This window comes from Narcine bancroftii, chromosome 1 (assembly GCF_036971445.1).
Source record: "Narcine bancroftii isolate sNarBan1 chromosome 1, sNarBan1.hap1, whole genome shotgun sequence".
NCBI lineage: Eukaryota > Metazoa > Chordata > Chondrichthyes > Torpediniformes > Narcinidae > Narcine > Narcine bancroftii.
Genome location: NC_091469.1, coordinates 410080486 through 410104759, shown reverse-complemented (window position 1 = coordinate 410104759; position 24274 = coordinate 410080486). Strand labels below are relative to the sequence as shown.

Sequence of the window (24274 nt, the reverse complement as noted above, 5' to 3'; positions counted from 1 at the left end):
CAGACACGTTTCTTTTGTACAGGGCTCCAGCTGGAGACTTGACTGTCACCATACTGCCGCTTCTGGATACAACAGTGTAGGGTTGATGGTAATAAGGTGTGTCTAGCTTACCACCACTCTCTTGCCTCACCAGAACATTATCTCCAGGCATGATGTCGGAGTACCTGGCCCCACGCCTCGAGTCTGCATACAGCTTTGCTGCTCCCTTCTTTTCAGCATCGTGGTCCCTCATCTCCTGGTCGTCCCTGATTTCTTTTATTTCGGGCATTTTTGTGCAGATTTTCCTCCTAAAAAGTACTTCTGCTGGACTTTTTCCTGTGGTTGCATGAGGCGTTGCCCGATAGACAGCTACATAGGATAGCAATGCTTCTCTCCAGTTCTGTCCTTCTGCATGAGCAATCCGTAATCGTTTTTCGATGGACTGATTTTGTCTCTCAACTTCCCCATTGGCTTGCGGCCATTTAGGAGTTACTTTATGATGGTGGATACCTGTGGTCCTCATGTATTCAGCAAATGTCTCTGAAATGAACTGTGGACCATTGTCAGAGAATAGCGTAACAGGCAATCCATATCTTGCGAAGATCTCTGCCAATGCTTATGTTGTTTTTTCAGTGGTCGTTGACCTCATCACAGAGTACTCATAGTATCTGCTGTAGTAATCTACCACTACCATAATTGACTCACCAGTTGGTAAAGGTCCGAGAAAATCAACAGCTACATCAATCCACGGTCCTGTCGGGAGTTGCGTACTCCAGATCGGCTATGGAGTATTACTCCTACTTGTGAGTTAACACCCATGGCAGGTTTTGACAAATTTCTCTGCGTCTTTATCACAACCTGGCCACCATACTTTACTCCTGAGGTTTTGCTTGGTACCAACAATACCTAGGTGTCCTTCATGAGCTAATGATACGATCTTCGGTCTCAACCTCTGTGGCACACATGTCAAACTCTGGCCCGCGGGCCAAATTTGGCCCGCGATATAATTAAATTTGGCCCGCAAGATCATTTCAAAAATGTATTAGAGGTGGCCTGCCCTGCAGCAAGAGCCGATGCTGTTTTTTGGTAATGTCACCCCCACCATCCTCCCCCTTCATTGCACATCCTTCCCCATTGTAACATGAGAAATTGTAACATGAGAAGTCTGTCGATGTCATCAGCCGGCAAGCCGGTTGGAAGGCTCCCCGCACAACCAGTCACTTCTCCCACCTGTCGAGCGGTGCGGCGGATGGGCGAGCGCCTGTGATTTCCTGTTGGCGCGACGGGCATGGCAGGCTGCGCACGGCCCCCGGGCAGCGCGAGCCCCGTGCGACTGGCACCAGACGGCCCTTCTACAGCGCAAGTGCACTTCTCCTGGTCGCCATGGCCTTCAGCGCTTGCACCCGCACGGAACCCAGGGACGGCTGGTTCGGCCCTGCACGTGAAGAGAGAGATGGTGGCTGTCCGCAAAGGCTGATCGGCAGCGCGCTGGGCCTGAGTGGGTGGGTAAGCAGGGGTGGGCAGAGGGTGTAGGTGAGGAGTAATGGCCAGGGGAAGTTATGGTGGTGCGAGGGGCAGTTAAAGGGAGGGATGAGTAGAAGGAGGGGTGGATAGGGAAGAGGTAAAAGGGGAGGGGCAGGGCGAGTAGGGGAGGGTGATTAGAAGGTGAGAGACGGGTAGAGGGAGGAACAGGTTGAGGGGAAAGGCAGTTGAGGGGCGTGTATAGGATGGGGTGGGTAGAGGCAGAGCGAGTGGAGTGAGGGGTGAGTAGAGGTTGGGTAAAGGACTGGTCAGGTAGAGGGATGGTGGGTCGAGGGTGAATAGAGGCCTAGAGCTTGAGGAGTAAGCAGGAAGTGCTGAGTCCTGATGCAGGCCAAAATGGACACAGCCTGTGAATGCTGACTACATCTCCACAGGGACCAAATATGTTTCCCTCAGGTCAAGCAAAGGGTGAACTTGAGCTACCTACTCCTGACCTGTAACATTATCCTCCTAAAGTTATATTCTAAAGTTTAACATTACATATGTTGAAAGAGAGAAAACATGCCGATGTTGTTGAAAATTTTCAATAAATATTTAGTTCGGCCCTCGACTTAGTCCAAGTTTTTAATTTTGGCCCTCCGTGAATTTGAGTTTGACACCCCTGCTCTGTGGTATCACCAATCTACACCCCCTCAATACACACTGCCTGATGCAACAAAGTTCATCTCTAATGGGAATATATTCCTTGTGAATGCACTTGTCCCATTGTCCATTTTGGATACATTCTCTAACTTCCATGAGTTCTGGGTCATGTTCGGACTCTCTCTCGACTTCCCTCATTGTCACAGCTTCCTGTGTCGACTGAATAGCTACGAAGCGTACAAAGCTCTCTGCTTCTGTCCCCAATTCTGACTTGGATTGTGGGCATCCATCTTTCAACAATCTGGACAGCGGATCAGCAATGTTTGCTTTCCCGGCAATGTGAACTACTCTGTACTTGTACGGTTGGAATCTGAGCACCCATCGTTCTATCCTGGCACACAGTTTGGACCTGGCGGCATAGATCACCTCCAATGGTTTATGGTCCATGATGAGTTCAAATTCAATGCCATACAAATATGCATGGAATCTCTCGCAGGCCCATACAAGTCCGAGTGCTTCTTTCTCTGTCTGAGAATATCTCCTTTCCACATCTGTCAAAGATCTGCTGGCATAGCAATGATTCTTGGTCCCTCATCACACATCTGGACCAACACGGCTCCTAAACCAACAGGACTAGCATCCGCTATGACTTTGGTTGGTGCAGCCGGATCATAATACCCAAGAGTATCGGCATTTGTCAGACTTTGTTTGAGCTGTGAATGCTTCCTTCTGCTCAGAGCCAAAATGGAATGGTACACCTTTCCTGGTTCATTTCCTCAGTGGTTCTGCCAGTGTAGCAAAATTAGGGATGAACTTTGCGCAATAATTGATCATTCCCAAGAAACTCCTCACCTCCGTTGCATTCTGGGGTTCACGTGCATCTGCAACAGCTTTCACCTTGGCATCAGCTGGGTTCAGTCCTTCCCGTGTAAGCCTGTGTCCCATGAAGTCCATCTCTGAGACACCAAACTGGCACTTGTCTCCATTCACGGTAAGGCCTGCCCCCTGTAGTCTGGATAGCACACACCTCAACTGTCTGTCATGCTCTTCCTTTGTAGCCGCATGGACTATGATGTTATCAGAAATGTTGGCAACTCCAGGAATGCCTTGAATCACTCAATGGATTTCGAACTGGTAGATCTCAGGAGCTGCATTGATGCCGAACGATAGTCTCTTGTACCGGTACAATCCACAGTGAGTCACAAGTGTTGTCATGTCCCTGGATTCTGGGTCCAGCTCTAATTGATGATAGCCCCATTTTAAATCAATTTTTGAGAACACCTGACTGGTAGTTAAGTCCTGAAGTACTTCCTCCACTGTTGGTATGGGGTGTCGTTCTTGAATTATAGCTTCATTGGCCATCCTCATATCAACACACAGTCCTATGTCACCATTTGGTTTGGGCACGATCACTACTGGGCTGACCCATTGTGTTGAATGTTCTACAGGTTCAATAATGTCTTGCTCGATCAACTCTTTGATTTTGGCCTCGACTTTCCCACGAAGTCCAAATGGAGTTCTGCACACTGGTTGCGCCTTGGGTTTGACCGTTTTGTCCACTGCTAGCTTTAGTTGTCGACCTTTCAGCTTTCCTACTCCCTGGAAAACTGCGGGGAATTCTTGCTTCATATCCTCGTATGACTCAACTGAATTGACACGAGCTCCAATATGAAGTATTGCCAGGTCTTGCGCCGTGCGTCTACTCAGCAATGGTTCTCCCCTCTCATCTATGACAACAAACTCTGCTTCGGTGTACTTGTCACCAGCTTCAACAGTCGCAGTGAAACATCCAATGGTCTGCAATGGCTTGGTTGCTGTGTATGGATACAGTTTCTTTGAACACTTCTTTGATGTACAAATGATCTTTTTTCTTTTCAATTTCTCCCATAAATATCAGTCAATTACATTACTGCCACTGCCTGAGTCTACAATGACCGGAACTGTCACACCACCAATTATCACTGGGACCTTCTCATGATGTACATCATTCAATGTATTTCTGCCCATCCTGGTTGTCATCATCATCGTCACTTTCTGGGTCACCTTCTATATGGCGAATAGTGCCTTTCTTTCCAGGATACTTTCCTTTCCCCCAAGCTTTGCCCTTAGAAGCTGTACTCTTCCCATTCTGGTTTGCAATTGACTTGCTTTTGCACTTCTTTGCAAAGTGGTCCTTACCTCCACACTTTCTACAAACTTTGCCTTTTGCTGGGCAGCATGGGTCTTTTCCAGGGCAGCATGGGTCTTTTCCAAAATGACCTCTGTTTCCACATCTGTAACACTCCAAGTCATGTGTCGGCATATTTCTTGGCTGGCTATGGCTATGCGAGAGCCTATTTACTTGTTGACCAACTTTGTCTTTACTGGGCTGGCTTGAGTTGTCTTTCAGTTTCATGGTATGAAATTTCCCCTCAACAGCCTCTAATGCAGCAGCCATTGTTAAAGCATTGGTAAGTTTCAACTCACCCCCTTTTTCCAGCAGTTCCCTTCTGAGTTTGTCTGATCTGCAGTGCTGCACAACTTGATCCAATAACTGGTTGTCCAAATCAGCTACCACGTAATTGCATCCCACAGCCAGTTGTCGCAATCTTGTCATGTACTGGGCCACCATTTCTCCATCTTCTTGTTTTGTTTTACGAAACAAATGGCGTTGAAATGTAGCATTCGGTGTCACCACATAGTGTGCATTCAATGCATCTACGGCTTTCTGGTATTCCTCCTTCCTTCCAGTATTCGAAAGCGTCTTAAAAGTTTCCCGAACTACGGGTCCTGCGGTGAAGAGAAGTAAAGCCCTCCGCTGCGCTTTCTGTTCCGCCGTACTGCTATCGAGAAATAGGCCACGACTGTCGGTGTAGGCTTCAAATTCTTCCAGCCATGCCTTCCACTTCACACTCACAGTGCTTGCATCACCTCGAAGTGCTAGAAATTCAGCTCCTGTGGCTGCCATGAAGAAAACCTTCCAGCTCAAAGCCACCGATTCAAAATCCAAAATGTTTATCACATTTAAAATCCAAAATGTTTATCCTCGTCGCCAATGTCACATTTGTGGCCCTAAATGTGAAATTAATAACACCATCACCACATGCTTTACCAGTTGAACATCTCCGTGTCTTTATTTTCCTGCTTCCCTTATTTCATCATCCTGCACCTTCCACCTCCAGTGCATACCATCTGACTTCCGGTCAGGTTAATACATATCATGCATATTCATTATCATGACACCACTAACTTCTACTGATTAAATGCTTTTAAAGGCTAGTCATGGCCAGAATTAATGCGTACCTAAGCAAAGATCTAGATCCACTGTAATTCACAGATCGTTGTCTTGGGTAAACTTATACCTCTCATTTTGTTCGTTTTATATTGGTCACAGTGTTTAAGCTACCGAAAGAAAATAGACACACATACACCGAGAGCAGTTCAGTTTATACAAGTCTTTATTACTAAATCTAAAGCTGAATTCACACTACAATATGCAAGCCCTTCCCAATTATACTTATCAACGCCTGGACTGGTCCCAACTGCCAAAGCGAGGCAAAGACTGCACACGTAGTAGGTTGTCGGGGCGCCGGTAGCAGCTTCTCCTCCTCCCCCGACCGGGACGTTAACTGAACTCTTGAAGTTCTTCTTCTTGCTGAGAGATGTTGCCACCTCTTGGAGAGTCTCAAACTTCAGCAGTGGGACCATGGCTTATATTACCCAAAAGTTGTTTACTTCAGATCTTATCTCTTTGATTTAATTATCTTCAAGGTCTCCTGACAGTCTGCGACCAACAAAAGAAAACTGCATTTCTGGGCCCATGGTGGAAGTTGGATAATGTCTACTGATTCATACGCATCCCTGGGCCCCATAGTGTAAATTAGATAATGTCTGTTGATTCAACTGCATCTTGGGCCCCATGGTGTAAATTAGATTATGTCTGCTGATTCTAAAAACAAGCAGGTTCTCAGCCTTGTAGAAGCAAAGGCTGCAAAAGTAAGAAACACAGTTTAAATCTTCCATGACAATCGTCAATATTGCTGGCTTTACACTCAGCTCTGGAATACCTTGAAAACAGCAATTCATACATATGCAGCTCTTCATCGACTACAGCTTGGTCTACAAGTTTACCGATGACACCACAGTTATCAGCGGGATCACAAACGGCAATGAGGAAGCGTACAGGAGAGAGATAGATCAGCTCGTTAAATGGTGCAATGACAGCAACCTTGTGCTCAATGTTAGCAAAGCCAAGTAGATGATTGTGGATTTCAGAAGGAAGTCAGGGCCTAACCCAGTCCTCATTGAGGGTTCAGTAGTGGAGAATGTCAAGAACTTCAAATTCCTGTGTGTCAGCATCTCCAAGGATCTGTTCTGGAGCCTCCATGTTGATGCAGTCACAAAGAAGGCTTGTCAGCTGCTATACTTTGTAAGGTGTCTGAGGAGGATTGGTATGTCACCAAAGACTCTTGTAAATTTCTACAGGTGTGCTGTGGAGAGCATTCTGGCTGGTTGCATCACTGCTTGGTATGGAGGTGCCAACTCTCACGACAAGAATAAACTCCAGAAGGTTGTTAACTCAGCCTGCAACATCACAGGCACTAGCATTCACTCCACTGAAGACATCGACATGAGGTGGTGTCTTAAAAACGCAGCCTCTATCCTCAGAGACCCCCACCACACAGGCCACACCCTCTTCACTCTGTTACCATCGGGGAAAAGGTACAGGAGTCTAAAGATGAGCACTCAGGGGCACAAGGGCAGCTTCTTCCCCGCTGCCATCAGATTCCTGAATAATTAATGAACCAAAGACACGGCTTTTCTTTTCGTGCACTATTATTTTTTTAAATTTAAAGTAATGTTGTAAGATGGTTGTAATACGAATGTTTTTTACTATGAAGCTGGTGCAAAAAACTGAATTTCATGACTTGTTCATGACAATAAATTCTGATTCTGTAATTGGGTGGTACAGGCCACCCAATTTAAGGAAACTGATATTTCAAAAAAGTCAAATGGTAATCTGAGTTACAACTAACGAATGGGAAAAAATCTTTTAATATTCCATGATAATGTAACAGCTATAAAAATCTGAAATTTGCTGCTTACTGATATAAAGGACAATTTAATTACTGAGATAGCAAATTGTAATTTTATGAATTTCTGTTTTAATATGAAAATTAAAACTAAAATACTGTGTCAGTCATGTGTCAGTGAATTTTCCAGTCTCTAAGTCTATTTTTAAATGTGAAACATTATAAGCTGGATAAATATTGACTATCAGGTGACTCAGCAGTGTGTTTGCAGCATTCTTTGAATAGAAGGCCTGGAAAAGACAGATAAGTCCCTCAATTTGGGTCATCTTAATTACAGATATCAGGGAAGGATTACCATTGAATTTTTATTGAGACTTGTTTCTTTAATGTATTCCTTTAATTTACTTCCCCGCAGATAAGAATTTTGCCTTTTTTACGCTTTGGAGACATTGGAAATGGTGGGGGAGGGGTGTAAAGATACTACTTATTTAAATAGTGGTGTGAAGGATTCCTCATTTCATAAAAGCCTTGTATTCCTGGAAAACATTTTATTAAACAAAAAATCAAAATTAAAAAGAGGCTTTTCTTATTGTTTTAAATTTGAATATTCTGACTGTGTTTCAGAGCACCAGACCTTTGGTTAAAACAGCTTAAACAATATAATTGTATATAATTGTATGAATAAGTCAAACCTACAAGATCATGGCTGGTTTTGACAAGGTCAATGTGGAGAGGATTTATTCTTCTGTGGCAGAATCTAAAATGATAACTTTCCGTTTCCCTATCGGATAAAAAAAATAATCGTACACATACATAAAATATGTCTCATGGAAACACAAAACTCTCTCAGAAATATGAAAAGCAAATATGCAGCGAAAATCATGAAGTAAAAGAAAATGATGTTGGTAAAAAAAAATGAACAGAGAAGTTAATGAGACTGAAAACTGTTAAAAATCCAAGCATCTAATAATTTACAGGTTTTTTAAAGGTTTCAATGAGATATAGTGGAATTTCTGCTTATCTTTTTGATTCGATAAACTCTGGAAAGGTTCCTGTCCATTAGAGGGTAATAAGTGTGATCCAACCTATAGACTTGTGCATCTGTTCCTGCATGCAGTAACTCTCCTTTCAATGACACCAGGTCTGCTTGTCACATTTGGAAAGAAGTTACCAATGTCACAAAAACCCATTAAATTGGAAAGGCCAACTCTTTTCAAGAATGATATTTCTTCTTCACTGTCCACAAATCAAGACAAGTAATACATGGTGTACATTTTATGGAATGATTTTTGAGGTTCAAGAAAAACAATCCCTTTACAATCTAAGTTTTACTGTACAGCAAGGAAATATGAACTGTATAATCAAAAAGTTACAGGAAGTTATATTTAATTCTAATTTACACAAATTAGTCAAATGATTTGCCACTAAGGTCTAAATTCAAGTTGGGTAATAGATCAGTAAATGCATTTGTTTTAGCAATTAAAAAAGTAATACATTTCATTTGGTCAGAGCTTTCCCACAACTGAGACAAATAGCTTAATGTGACAAAACATTGTGTGAGAAGGCACGGGCTTTCGCCATGTTGCCACAAACCTTTAATAAAGTCAATCAGATTGCTAACAGCAGTTTTAACCCCACCCTGGTTTAAATTCCACACCATTTCAGGAGATCTGCTTCATGAGCTGCCAGTTATTTTCTGGGTAATGTGTAGAGAGTAATATGTGCTTCTAATGGATGTAATGCAGAGAGTGAAAAGATTAGCACTTGGTCCACAGGACATGTTTAAAGAGATAATTCTTAAAATACTCCAATTCACTAAAATAAATCTCATTCAACAAATAGAAAGTCTGATACCCTTCTCTCCAGCTAACATATCTCAGAGCCGCTTAACTGATAATTTATTGGATTAATGATTCTTCTGTATATTTGGGTTTTCATGTTTGAGACTGTGTTATTTTTTATTGTGCCAGATGCAACAAAAGTTGCAAGATTTTGGACTTATTCAATTATTGCCTCCCTACCAATGCTAATTAATGATCATCATCCAGCAACAGTGAAAAGAGAAATTCTAAGTCGGCTAATGTTGGGGCCATGGAGTACCTTCATTAAATCTGATGCAATAAAATAAGACATACTTGCATTAGGGCAGATTAAGATCCAAGGAAAGAAAATGGGATTGCACCTTAACTGTACGCATTTGCTCATTTGTGATAGCTATGACTACAACCATAAGGAGAGCACCTTGCTGAAGTGAAACACCTTCAGATACCTCTCAGGAATCTAATGAGACACAAAATTTATCATGTTGATTCCCATTTTTTTGTAAAAAAATATGGAAATGATTGAAAAGTTCCCAATGATATTAGGGCATCAAAGAAAGACAAAAGGCAAATGAAACAATAATTAAGTAAATGCCAATAAGGTGCAATGCAGAAGGGAGGCTAAGGCCTGATATTAATGCTGAAGTCTGGATGTTCCGACCAGATGGGTACAGGGCTCTCTAAAAGAAATTTAAGTCTAGGCAGTTATTAACTGTGATTCTTCACTTGTAGCACTAAGTTTTACAAAGTAATAGACTTCTCTTTCAGATTTCCTGAAGATGTACTCACTGTGAATGATGCTACTTACTGTGAAAATCAGCTGAGGACTTCAGTATTTGACAATTTATCTAAGTGACTCAGGTGAAGGTATCGAAGGTGGGATGTAAAATTTGCAAAGCTCACAATATGTTAATATGCAAGTGAAACAAGTAACTAAAAAAGTTAGCACAATGGTGTCATTTATTATTGGAAGTAGAACCCGGAATTACTTGCTCTTCTGCTAATTAAACAAATGGCTTGGTTTGATGTTATGACATATCTTTTGGCTCAGTGTTTCTAGTCCCATCACATTTGGCATTTCTAGTTCAGTATAAATGTCAGTATAAAGTATTTACATCTAGAATGAATGTATAAATTTAGTCTCATTATTTAAGGAATAAAATGTATGCATTGGAAGCAGTTAAGAAAAGATGCACATTGGAAAGACACAGTCAGATTAGGGCCAGTCAACCACGGGCAGGTCATGCTTATCAATTTGACTGGAGTTTCTTTGAGGAGGTAATAAAGATGGTTGATAAGGTGTTAATTTGGATATGATAAGGGATGAAGTAAGAATTTATCATGATTGTGTGAAAAGAGACGGAATAGAGAGACAGAGATAAGGAAAGGCAATGGGAAAAGAAAGGAAGAGGGGGGGTGAGTAACAAAAGCCATAGAAGTCAATATTAATGCCATCCAGTTGGAGGGTGCCCAGTTGGGAAGATGAGATGTTGTTCCTCCAATTTATGCGTGGTCTCAGTCTGGCAGTGCATGAGACTATGGGCAGACATGTCAGCAAGGGACTGGGATGGAGAATTGAATTGGGAGTGCTATACTATTGCAGCAGACAGAGCCAAGGTGGTCAACAAAGAGATCTCCCAAACTGCATCCAATCTCTCCGATGTAGAGGAGACCACAACGGGAGCACTGGACCCTATCAGATTCATGTGAAATGTTCCTTTACTTGGAAGGACTGTTTGAATCCTCAAATAGTGGTGAGAGAGGAGGTGTGGACACATGTGCAGCATCTCTTGGGGTTACAGGTGTAAGTCCCAAGGGGAGGATTGGTGGGGAGGGAGGAATGGACAAGGGAGTCATGGAGGGAGTGGTCCCTGCAGAAGGTGGAGAGGGGAATATGTGTCTAGTGGTGGGATCATGTAGTAGGTGGCAGAAATAGTGGAGCAGGATGTGTTGGATGGAGGGGTGGTAAATGAGGACAACAGGAATCCTATGGGGAAGGAGGGGGCCAGGGCAGATGTGGGGGTTATGGAGGATATATGGGTGAGCACCAGGTAGAGAGAAAGCCACATTGTTTGAAGAAGGAGGACATATCTGATGATCTGGCATGGAAGTCCTCATCCTGGGTGCAGATGCAATGGAGACGGAGGAATTGAGAGAATGGAATGGAATCCTTACAAGAGAAAGGGTGGGAAGAGGTGTAGTCAAGGTAACTGTGGGAGGTTGTGAGTTTATAGAAGATATCTGTCAAGAGTTTGTCTCCTGAGATGAAGACAGAGAGATCGAGGAAAGGGACAGTGTCGCTAGAGATGCACCAAATGAATTTGAGGTCAGCGTGGAAGTTGGCAACAATGTTGATGAAGTCAATTAACTCATCATGGATACATGGGGTAGCACCACAGTAGTCATTGATGTAGCAGAGTAACTTTTCAGGGGCCTCGCCCATGTAAGCTTGAAGTGCGGATTTCTCCATGTAGCCAACAAGAAAGGCTGACATAGCTGGGGCCCAAGTGGGTACCTATGGCTACCCTTTTGACCTGGAGAAAATTGGATGAGTCAAAGGAGAAATGATTAAGGGTGAAGACAAGTTCTACCAGCTGAAGGAGGGTGGTGGTGGTGGAGGGGAATCGGTTGGGTCTATTGTCAAGAAAGCAACAAAGAGTTTTGAGGCCTTCATTATGGGGAATGAGGTGTATAGGGATTGGATGTCCATGGTAAACATGAGGCAATCGAGTTCCAGGAACTGGAAGTTGCTGAAATGTCCCAGATGTAGGTGGGGAGGGACTGGATCTGGGGGACAAAACAGAATTGAAGTAAGAAGAGACCAATTCAGTAGGGCAGGAACATGAGGACATGATGCGTCAGGACAATTGGGTTAGTGGATTGTGGGTAGGAGGTAGAAACGGGCAGTACAGGATTGGGAAAGAATAAAGTTGGAGGCTGTGCCAGGGAGATGACTGTAAGTGATGAGTTCAGAGATGGTGTGCGATACAGTGATTTGATGAGGTTTGGTAGGGTCCTGTTGGAGGGGTAAATAAGAGGTGTGTGAGAGTTGTCATCTGGCTTTAGCCAGATAGTGCACCAGACCACGACATTGCCACCGTTGTTTGCGGGTTTGATGGTGAGGTTTGGATTGGTGCAGAGAGAGTAGAGGGCCAGGTGATCCGAAGGGGTGAGATTGGGATGAATGAGGGGAGTAGTGAAGTTGATATGGTTGATGTCACAGAGGCTGTTGGAAATATAAGGATCCAGAATAGGCATAAGAATGGAACGAGTAGGAAGAAGAAGGTTTAAATCAGGAGAAGGGGGTGGGGGTGGAGAATCATGGTTGTGGAAATAGGCATGGAGAGGGAGCAAACAAAAGAAAAGTGCGAGGAACTCATTAAGGTGTGGATGAAAGGGGATGATAGTAAGGCCACTACTAAGGACAGTTTCCGAGAGGTAAAGGTCAGAGCAGATGGTGAAGACCGGGCATGAGTTGGGGAGGCTCAATGGAGTGGAGGGTATTGGGGAGAGGAAGAATATGGGGTGGATCAGGAGATGGAGGGTAGGAAGGCTCCAAGGGAGGGTGGGGAGGGTTTGGAAAGTCAGAAGGTGGAAAGGGAGAGGCCCGTGTGCTCCTGAAGCTAGGGTGGGTCCTGTAGGAGGCTCCTGAAGGAGGCTCGGTCCTGTAGGTCATAGGGGCCAAGGTGGAAACCCGAGTCTGAAGCTCGGTTCTGTAAGTCACTGAGTTCAAGGTGAAAGTTCATGTCGGAGGTTTGATTGAATGGGTTTCCGGGGCTGAGACGGACACTCGCACCTGGAGCCCAGTCCTGTGGGCTGGCGGGTTTAAGGTGAAACTTCATGTTGGAGGCTTGATCCTGTAGGTCACCAGGACCAGTTTGAGACCCAAGTCAGGAGCTCAGACCTCTAGGTCACCAGGGCCAAGGTGGAGACCTGCGTGGAAGGACACTGAGGCAGCAGTCTCCAGGAAGGCGAGCTTCTGATCTTTGATGGATCCCAGGTGTGCGGAAATAAGATGGCGAAGTTGTGGACAGTGGAGAAGAATCTCAAATAATGCAATAGGGTCTTTATCAGTTACAGATATGGGCAGAAAAATGGCAGATGGAGTTTAATCCAGGTAGTCTGAGGTGTTTCCAGTTTGGGAGGTCGAATAAACAGGAATGCAAACAAGCTGAATGACTGTGTACCAAAACTAGTAAGGCAAGACCAAACTGGATTTGTTAAAACAAGACGGGCTTCTGATAATGTTTGTAAACTTATCAATTTAATTCATGGAGCACAAATAAATAAAATGCCAATGGTAGCTATTATGCTAGATGCAGAGAAATCCTTCAACAGGATAGAGTGGAATTATTTGTTTAAAGTGTTACAGAAATTTAAATTACTGGAAAAATGTATTAACTGGATTAGCAAAGGTAGTAATAAATGGATATGTATCAGATCACTTTAAATTTAGCAGGTCATCAAGATAGGGATGTCCATTGTCCCTTGCACTGTTCACTTTGGTTATAGAACCATTGGCGGAGTTGATAAAAGGAATAAAAATTTAAGAGAAAGAATATATTGCCTATTTGCAGACAACATCATAGTATATTTAACAGAGCCAAATAGATCAATAAAAAAACTATATTCGAAACTGAAAGAGTATGGAGTAAAATCAGGGTACAAGGTTAACATTAATAAAAGTGAAGTGATGCCAATGAACAACGTTGATTATTCAGAATTTAAAAAATAAATTCCTTTTAAATGGCAATCACAGGGAATACGTTACTGTGGTATCAGAATAGAAAATACCTAAAACATTTATACAGATTAAACTATGAACCATTAATAAACAAAAAAAAGGAAGACTTAGAGAATTGAATAGGGAGAGTAAACTGTATTAAGATAAATGTGTTTCCACAGGTGCAATATCTATTCAAAACGTTACCAATTCCCATCAGAAAATTTTTTTGCGAAACTGAAGAAGATAGTAAGGAAATTTTTATGGAAGGGTAAGAAATCAAGAATAGCACTAGAAAAATTAACGTGGAGATGCAAACAAGGGAGGCTGCAGCTACCAAACTCCAAAAATTACTACAGGGCAGCTCAGTTAAGGTATTTATCAGATTTTTATCAGAGGAGAAAAATCAGACTGAACTAAGATAGAATTAGAAAAATTGGGAGAAAATATCCCAGAACATATACTTTATAATTGGTATGAAAAATTGGTGCAATACAACAATTCACCAGTATTACATCACATACTTAAATTATGGAAAAGAATACACCTGGAAGATAAAAAAGATAAATGATCAAATACCAAAAATGTTATTGACACAAACAATAGATAATTTATTTTTCAAGGAATGGGCTAAAAAAGGAATCAAGAAAATAGAAGATAGCTTTTTGGGAAATAATTTATTAACATTTGAGCAATTAAAAGATAAATATGGAATAACACAAGGTACAATGTTTGCATATTACTAATTGAAAACATATTTAAAAGATAAACTGGGTGTTGTACCATTGGAGGTTTTAATAAGCACTTAGAAAAGCTTGTAAGTTTACAGCACAAACTTTTACTCACATCTCAGGCTGCTGGTCATGTTGCACTGAGCATGCTCACCACTCAGTGTGATGTGGCTCTTACAATGTGTCTCACTGAGCATGCTCACCACTCAGTGTGATGTGGCTCTTACAATGTGTCTCACTGAGCATGCTCACCACTCAGTGTGATGCATCTCTTGCAGTCTTGCAGTGCTCCTGCTCCAGCATAAAATAGTCCCAAGTTTCCACTCTATATAACACTGGGAAATAGCTTGAGATTACCAGAAAGTAGGAGCTATGAATACTTAATCACAGACACATGGAAGTTAAAAAATTTATAACCAACATGCACATCAAACTGCAATATAAGGAAGAGGATGAAACGCAGTATAAACCGAAACAAAGTTGGGAAAAAGATTTAAACAAAGAGTTAAAGAATGAAACATGGGAGGAGTTATGTACAGGAACAATGAGGAACACGATAAATACTAGATTACGTATGATACAATATAACTGGCTGCATAGATTATACATTACACCTCAGAAATTAAAAGAGTGGGACCCCACAGCATCGGATAGATGTTTTTACTTAAACAAGAGACTAGATCAACATTACACGCAATTTGGACATTTTCAAAAGTGAAAACTTTCTGGGAAGATTTAAACTTAATATTAAACAAAATCACAAAAAATAATATACCAAAAGATCAAAAAAATTTTCTGTTAAATAATATAAGAGACAAAAAATTAGGACTTAAATTAGACAGAGCCCAAATAAGATTTATTACGATAACATTAGCAGTAGCAAAAAAATGTATTATGACAACTTGGAAAATGGAAACAAGCCTTAAAATACAACAGTGGTATATAGAAATAAACAAGTGTATTCCATTAGAAAGAATTACATACAATCTGAACAAATTTGGGAACCATACATAAAATATGTTAGAGAGTACTGACCACAGACCTCCATCTCTTAAAATGACTTGATTATGAGCACGATAAGATTTAAATATGTAAAAGTGGACGATACGACTTCTTTGCTTTTTGTTATTTCTTTGTTTTATGTGTTTTATTATTTATTTGTTTTTGAAGGTGTGGGGAGAGGGGAGGGATGAAATGGGGGAAAGTGGGGGAAAGAGCAAATGTCACTGTGTATATATTAATGATGATCATTTGTGAATGTTATTATTGATATGATTCATGGTGCAAGAAAAAAAAATAAAAAAAAAAATACCTGGTACCCCTTCAGCCAGTCTTGAGCTAGCTTCTAGCAGTTCGCAGCCTGGTGTAAGTAGTTTGACAGAAAGTTGCCCACAGTCTTGCGACACCAGCCATCCACTGCCTGTATGTTCTTCATCTACAGGACACCTCACTGGTCTGCCACCTTGGTCACCATCCTGTAGGATCGTCTCCTCTGCGCCTCCTTCTCAAATGGGGGAGGGGGTTTTCTCCCCTTATTCTGGTTCTCTGTGCCAGTTTTCTGCTTCGCCGCATAGTTGCTGCCATCTTGGGTCCAGGCCCTGCAGTTGCAGGATTTTAAAATAAAACACTGTCTGCTCCTTTTACAGGTAGTTTAAAGCCTGTACAAAGCTATCGATGGCTGAACTGGGCGGTAGAACTCTGCAGATGAGTGCTACGTCTCCTTTCCCAGTTCTCCCCGGGCCCACATCAGAGGTAGTGCTGCTGTTGCAGCAGCTCTGGCATGGCCACCATTTTTTTTTGAAGAATTTAGAACAAAGAACTAATTCAAAATAATGGGTCATCCATTTAAGACCAAGTAGAACCTTGTTTTTCTTGGAGTGTCATGAGATTTTGCAATCCTTTCTCAAAGGGTAGTAAAAATAGAGTCAGAATATTTTAAATACAGAGGTAGATCAACTCTTGATGCATGAGAGTTGGAAGCTCACTACTGGTCAATGGGAATTAAGATAAATGTTAAAGCTACAATAGGATCACTATGATCTTAAAGAATGTTAGAACAGGTTTGAGGGGCCAAATAGCCAACTTCTGCACTTGATTCACATGGTAGTATGCATCAGAATTACTTCTGCTTTCCAAGAAATTTATACTGAACCAGTAATGCCAAGATCACGGGTGATGGGACAAGAGGCAGTGAGCCAAAAGATCAGTCATAAATGGAACCAACCTATTTGTTTAATTCGCAGAAGAGCAAGTAATTCTGTCTTTGTTTTGCACCTTTTGCTCATATCCCTTACATCCTTCATCCTTTATTCACTCACTTCATCTAATCTTTAATTTTCCTTCACAATCTGCCATCTTACAATTAGATTTCACAGCCTCGGCCACTTTCATTGTAGATGAGGAACATGTCAGATGCAAGAAATGAACACTAGGAAAGACAGATGCAAGGTAAAGACATGGTGCTGCAGTTTGCTGGAATCTGGAGCGAAATAGAAACAAAAATCTTCTGGAGGAGCTTAGCAGGTCAACATTCTGAGTCAAGACCCTGCATCAGATCTCTGTGAAAAAGAAAGATGGAAAATGTGGCAGAGCATCAAGTTCTGATGAGAAAGGGAAGCTTAGTAAAGAAAGTAGAAAAGACCTTAATGAATTTATTGTCATTCACATAGTGCAATATTCATATGCTACAGCTAAATAGGTACTCCAATTAAGATCCATGTGGAAAGAGAAAATAAATACAAAAGAAAGATAGATAATAAATATTCATAGTTATAATTGGGTAGAAAAAGTCTTTTGTGGTGCTGGAATAGTTTATGTTGAGAAGATTAATGCAAAATGCAGATAAAACAGCCCGAATGATAGATGAAGGATTGTTTGAAGGAACAGTTTAATCCAAAACATCCTTTTTACTTTCCATTAGATGATTATTGTTCAATATTTTAGAATTTCAATTTTTCTTTAATCCTTTTTTTTGTTGCTTGTGGAACTGTATTATGATTCTATTCCCTGGAACCACTTTGGTGTGTCAGCGACTAACTCCCATACAATTCTCATTCACTCTGTCTGAAGTTCTTTACATTTTTAGTTATCAATATTTCTTGTCTTACTACATCTCTCATCTTTTTCATTGGATCATTTCTTGGTACCCATTGAATATATTTCCACCCATTCTTTTTAAATTTAAATTTAGACATACAACACAGTAATAGGCCATTTCAGCCCACAAGTCCATGCCGTCCAATTTATTTACACCCCATTAACCTACACCCAGTATGTTTCAAACAGTGGGAGGAAACCAGAGCCTGCAGGGAAAACCCACATAGACACGGGGACATAGTACAAACTCCTTACAAACAGCCAGATTTTAAATTTAAAATTTAAATTTAGAAGTACAACACAGTAATAGGACGTTTCGGCCCATGAGTCCATGCCGTTCAATTTATACCCCATTAACCTACACCCACCCCAGTATGTTTCAAACAGTGGGAGGAAACCAGAGCCTGCAGGGAAAACCCACACAGACACGGGGACATAGTACAAACTCCTTACAAACAGCCGGATTTAAAATTTAAAATTTAAATTTAGACGTACAACACAGTAATAGGCCGTTTCGGCCCATGAGTCCATGCCGTCCAATTTATACCCCATTAACCTACACCCCCCCAGTATGTTTCAAACAGTGGGAGGAAACCAGAGCCTGCAGGGAAAACCCACACAGACACGGGGACATAGTACAAACTCCTTACAAACAGCCAGATTTTAAATTTAAAATTTAAATTTAGACGTACAACACAGTAATAGGCCGTTTCGGCCCATGAGTCCATGCCGTCCAATTTATACCCCATTAACCTACACCCCCCCAGTATGTTTCAAACAGTGGGAGGAAACCAGAGCCTGCAGGGAAAACCCACACAGACACGGGGACATAGTACAAACTCCTTACAAACAGCCAGATTTTAAATTTAAAATTTAAATTTAGAAGTACAACATAGTAATAGGTCGTTTCGGCCCATGAGTCCATGCCGTTCAATTTATACCCCATTAACCTACACCCCCCCAGTATGTTTCAAACAGTGGGAGGAAACCAGAGCCTGCAGGGAAAACCCACTCAGACACGGGGACATAGTACAAACTCCTTACAAACAGCCGGATTTTAAATTTAAAATTTAAATTTAGACGTACAACACAGTAATAGGCCATTTCGGCCCATGAGTCCATGCCGTCCAATTTATACCCCATTAACCTACACCAACCCCCCCCCCCACCCCAGTTTGTTTCAAACAATGGGAGGAAACCAGAGCCTGCAGGGAAAACCCACACAGACATGGGGACATCATACAAACTCCTGACAAACAGCTGGGATTTGAACCCTGATCCTGATTGCTGTGCTGTAAAGGCATTCCACTAACCGTTATGCCAATTGTGCTTTGGACATCACTTCTTTGGATAACAAAATGGGAAAATGGGAAAATGGGAAACATTGGGCAAGTTGAAACGAGGGCAATGGTGTGTGTGCACTGATTAACATATTCCATGCATATTCCATGCCAAGTTAATGCCAACTACTGAAAATTGTTCCAACAATGTTACAGTTAATACCCTCTCCTGAACACACTTAAGTAATCAATTGGCGATTTTATTAATTTACAGCACATAGGTTATCAGCTGAAGGAAAGAACTCACTTCCATGCTTTAACATGGGGTCATCAATCATTATAGTTAGTTTCTTCAGGCCAATCCTGTGCTGGTGGTCTCTGCAGTTTTAAGTCATGGAAATCTGTTGTGAGTGGAGTGCCAGATGGTGGAGGACTCATTGATTTGAGACTTCTGCATGAACCAAATGCAGGTTCAGTCATATATACTGCAGAAGTGTCTGACTGGGAGTATACGCAGGGGGAACACTGAGCAGCACAAGGTGTAGGAAAGGAAAAGTTGGGTTCAGGAAAGAGCTCTCAGAAGAAGGTGTTATCCATGCAATGTTTTCAGGAAGAACATTAGGGGCTGGATTGCACCTAACATTAGGGGCTGGATATACATCAACAACTCGAGAATACTAAATTTCTTGGAGTTCACTTAACTAGTGACCTATCATGGACAATCAACATCTCCTCACTTGTCAGGAAGGCACAACAGTGACTGCACTTCCTGAGAAGACTGAAGCTGGCAAGGCTACCTGCCACCATTATGTCACCTTCTATAGGAGCTCTATGTAGTTGGCTGCATCACAGTGTGGTACAGCTGCTGAGAAAAATGGATAGGTGATCAATTCACGAGACCATAAGAGTGGTAGGTGTTAAAGAATTATGTTTTTATTAATCTTTAGTTAAAAAATATATATTTCTTGGAAAAGGCTTTGTGGGTTGGATACAGGGCCACAAGACACTTGGGCTCAGAGAACACCATTTTGAGATATGCCATGTCTCCTATGTGCAGTTGTAAAAAGTTTGTATCAGTGGCGTTGAGGAATGAAATGAATCCTACACATATTCCATGCACCAACTGTGAGAAGGAAAACAGAAGAAAGGTGGAAAATGACTACCTAACAACCCCAACAAATTCCCGCAAGATCAAGGTGAAAGTGTGCCAAGATGGTGGAGTGAAAGCTCTGGGAATTCAATGAAGTAGGAGAAAGTTGGGATAACCACTACTGCATAGCCCACAATATTGTAGAAGGTTCAGTAAACCAAAAATGTGCCCTCTTCCTCAGTATAATGGACAACAAAACATTCAACCTCCTTAAGACCTTACTGGCCCCAGAGAATCCAGGCACAGCGCTAAAGAAATACCAACGTTGACAAATAAGGTGCTGATCCACTACAACCTTAGTAAAGATGTTACACTAGCCATGGATGCTTCACCAGTGGGACTAGGAGTGGTACTATCCCAAATTCTTTCATTTAAGAGGAGGCTGGATATATACATGGATAAGAGGGGGTTGGAGAGTTATGGGTGGAGAATAGGCAGTGGGATCTAGTGGAATTGTTTGAGTGAACTGGCATGAACTTGAAGGGCAGAGATGGCCTGTTTCCATGTCATAAACTGTTATATGGTTAAATCACAGAAAAAGGTGAACAACCAGTAGCGTATGCTTCGCAAACATTAACCACAAGCGAATGCAATTATGCCCAACTAGAAAAAGGATTGGCAATAATTTTTGGTGTAAAAAAAATTACACCAATATCTTTACAGAAAAAAATTCACCCTGATCACAGACAATAAACCTTTTAGTTTAATCTTGGGGCCACACAAAGGTATTAGCTGCAGCCAGAATTCAAAGATGGGCCATGCTACTAGTGGTGTATAACTATGATGTAAAACATAAACCAGGAACACTCAACATCCATGCAGATGCCTTATTATGGATGCCGCTACACGAGACAGAACAATACAAAGAAATTATTAAATGGACAGCAGAGGCAGCTGCCATCAACCAAGAATGACTTCAACAACTGCCCATTATAGCCCAGATGATCACAAATGAAATCTGAAAAGAGGCAACATTAAGCAAGATCCTATAGCCCGAATCTGAAGTCATTCCAGAAGATCTAAAACCTTATCACACACCCCGCCAGGAGTTATCAGTGGAAGAAGGATGTTTACTATGGGGTACCCATACAATTATTCCAGCCAAATGGCAAGCCATCATGTTATCAGAACTGCACCACAACCATCCGGGAATGGTAAGAATGAAAGCACTGGCCTGGATGCATGTCTGGTGGCCCTCCATAGATAGAGACATTGAAACAACAAAGAATGCAAAGTATGTCAGTCAATGTAGCCAAAAATGCCGCAAGTTTAAGCCAACCATGGAAATGGCCATCCAAACCTTGGCATTGGATACATGTAGACTTTGCTGGGCCACTCATGGGTGAGACTTTCCTAATAGCTGTGGACACACACTCAAAATGGTGAGTAGTTTCACAGATGAAAAATACCAAAGCAGATCCCACATTTGACTGTCTATGAGCTATCTTTGACTCTTCCTCAGTGTGAGAGATGGGAAAACTGATCTAAAATTATGAACATGAAGGAAACTAAAATTCATACATCAGTTAATGGCTGTAACCAGTACAAACAGGATGAGCTTGGGGATTAGGATGCAGGAAAGCAGAGTCAGCACGATTAACATAAGAATCTTCTACTCTTTGTGACAAGAGCCACCATAAGACTAAGATAAGGAGTGGTAAGGAACAATAGAATGTAGGAAGTTGAGGTAGTCTGGATCAGATAAGGGTCTCCTAGCCCTGGACAGAAGTACCAAGTCCTACATATCTAATTAGCTAACCTTACACAGATTTATACATATTAAATTAGCCAACCCTAGACAGGATGAGCCAACTCTGCAAACCAAGAGACTGTAGCCCTGAGAATCAGGAAGGTGTGAATAAGGACAATAACATGAAGGGACACCGACAGGATACCCCCTGGTCCTCCAAGTATACTGAAATTGCACGTAGGCAGGAAGGATTGCCTAATGCCAAACCTCTCCAGCAGGAGGCAGAAGAATGTAAGGGGGAGGGTATTCCTATACTGAAATCAACTGTATAAAAGTTGGGTGAGCCCCAGTGTATGTGTGTATTCGCAGGGTAAGGGGAAGCACCCAACTTTGCATTGTTGCTGTAATAAATGTTCTTTGTTCTCAATTTTTGTCTCGAGCAATTTCTTTAAAGGTACTTCTATTTCTAACATCAGGAATTAGTTATGGACAATGGGCCTCAATTTACATCAAAACATTTTAAAAAATTTATGCATGACAACAATATCAGACATATTTTGTCTGCACCCTATCACCCAAATAATTATGGGGAAAAATGTTTTGTACAAACATTCAAAAAGGCAATGAAAATCATGAAACTTTTAAATGCCTCCTGGACACACAAAATCACAGATTTCCTATTGGAGTACAGAAACATGCCACATTCTACCACAAAACACACCACAGCAGAACTAATGTTTGGCCATAACCTGCGGACCAGGCTGTCCACAGTTCATTCAGATCTGGGTCTCTGATTGCAAAAAAACAGCATCACCACAAACCTCACCTATAACATTGGAAGTGGGCAAGAAAGTCTGGTACAAGATTATAGACAATATAAAGACCCATGGGTGGTAGGAGTAATCTTACAAAAATTGAGCCCCAGCTCATACTCTGTTCTAGTGAGGGACAGATTGTGGGAGCGACATGTTGACCAATTACGTGCATTGACTGACACTAAGGTCCATGAACTGCTTCATGAACTGGAGGAGATGGAACCAGACCCGCCATGACCTGCCCCAACCATTCCACCCCTCAGGTCCTGCAGTGGTATTCTCCTTATCATGTGAGACACACAAAATCAGTGGCAATGAAGAAAACCCACTTCACTTCTCTTTGTCAAAAGATGGCAGTTCTACTGTGTCCATTTGTAATGCTCACTTCATTTAATCCTTGCCTGGGTTTATGAAATCATAGTGTGAAATACAAGTTCCGAAACCTCCATGCAAAAGAGGGATTTGTGGAAAATCAGTCTCTGAAAGGAAATCTACAAGAATTCATGAGTTTGAGAACCTTTAAACAGTTCAAAGAATCTGAATTTCAATACAAAATATTTGTGAGGCTGAACTTTAAAATCATCTCTTCAGAATTATGCCTGAACACTGGGACCTGCCACACACACACACACATTTGTGCATAATGGGGTTATGCTAGAGTAAAATAAGAAGTGTTATGTTATTAATAGTTAATAATAAAGATTTTTGGTTCTTTTTGAAAATACCATTGTCTTGGTGAGTTTCTATTGCTGCTGGTCTATGTTGTAACACAGAGAAGATCACTGGAGTCTCCCTCCACCCCCACCACCCATCAATGCAATCTACCAGGATCATTGACTGAAGAGGGTGCAGAAAATCATTGAGGACCCCTTCCACCCTGCACACAGCAACTTTCAGCTCTCCCATCAGGAAAGAGATTCAGGAGTATCTGAGCCAGCACCACCAGGCTGAGGAATAACTTCTTCCCATGGGAAGAGAGAATGCTGAATGACCAAAGGAACTGCTCACACTAACCATCCGTGGCTTTCATATGTACAAAACAATATTTAATAATTGATTTTTATAGCTATAATATTTGTCCTGCATATGTATTGTTGGTCTGTATGTATATTATGTCTGATTGCATGTCTGTTTCATCGGGCTGTACTTGTACAATCAGATGACAATAAATTTGACGACTTGACTGGACTTGACTAAAACTCACAGTATCAGGAATTAAAGAAACCAGCAGGCATCAAGCAACCGGTGAAAAAATTTTTTCAAAGAAAATAAATAAATAAATAAACAGATAGATAGATAAATAAGAAAAAAATTATAGGTAAAAATATGTAAGCTTAAAATTGTGAAAATAAATGTTCTCTGAAGTAACTCATGCAGTAAACCTTTGGTGATAATAGGAGCAAATATTCAGCCAGTGGAGTGCCTTGGTTATGCTTTGATCATAGCAGCTGTTTGAATCAAATTGTATGAAACAGCATTTGGCATTGCCCAGAATGAAGAGCTTGGTATTGGGGTGACTCTCTTAAAGTGCCTCTTTATTCCTGCTTAGTAAGAGTCACTGCAGTCAGAGGATTTATCTGTAAACTTGGGATGATGTGCGTGGGGGGTAATTATCTATAATGATATTGTTAATCTTTCGGACGGCTCTGTTGAGGGTGAGGAACTTTCAGATGCAGTGATGGTTAAATTTTTTCAAAGTGTTACGAGCCCAGAGGACCCCGAATCCTAGCAGCAATAGATATTCACCAAGACAAATAGTTACTTAAACAAAAATTGCTTTTAATTATCTTTAAACATGAAAACAGAATCACATTTTAACTTATCACTGTTGACTTAACTAACCTAACTTAACCC

At 41.5% G+C, this 24274-nt stretch overlaps 1 long non-coding RNA gene across 2 annotated transcripts in view; it reads right to left on the bottom strand.

Annotated features, from left to right (window-relative positions):
• LOC138751536 (uncharacterized) overlaps nucleotides 1-24274 on the bottom strand; it is a 30751-nt gene that overhangs the window by 4895 nt on the left and 1582 nt on the right. The window contains exon 2 of one of the 2 annotated variants that reach the window (XR_011350032.1): nucleotides 14505-14724. The exons of the other annotated variant lie outside the window; for it this stretch is intronic. This is a non-coding gene — a long non-coding RNA (uncharacterized lncRNA). The remainder of the gene's footprint in view (nucleotides 1-14504; nucleotides 14725-24274) is intronic. 2 annotated transcript variants of the gene reach the window in all.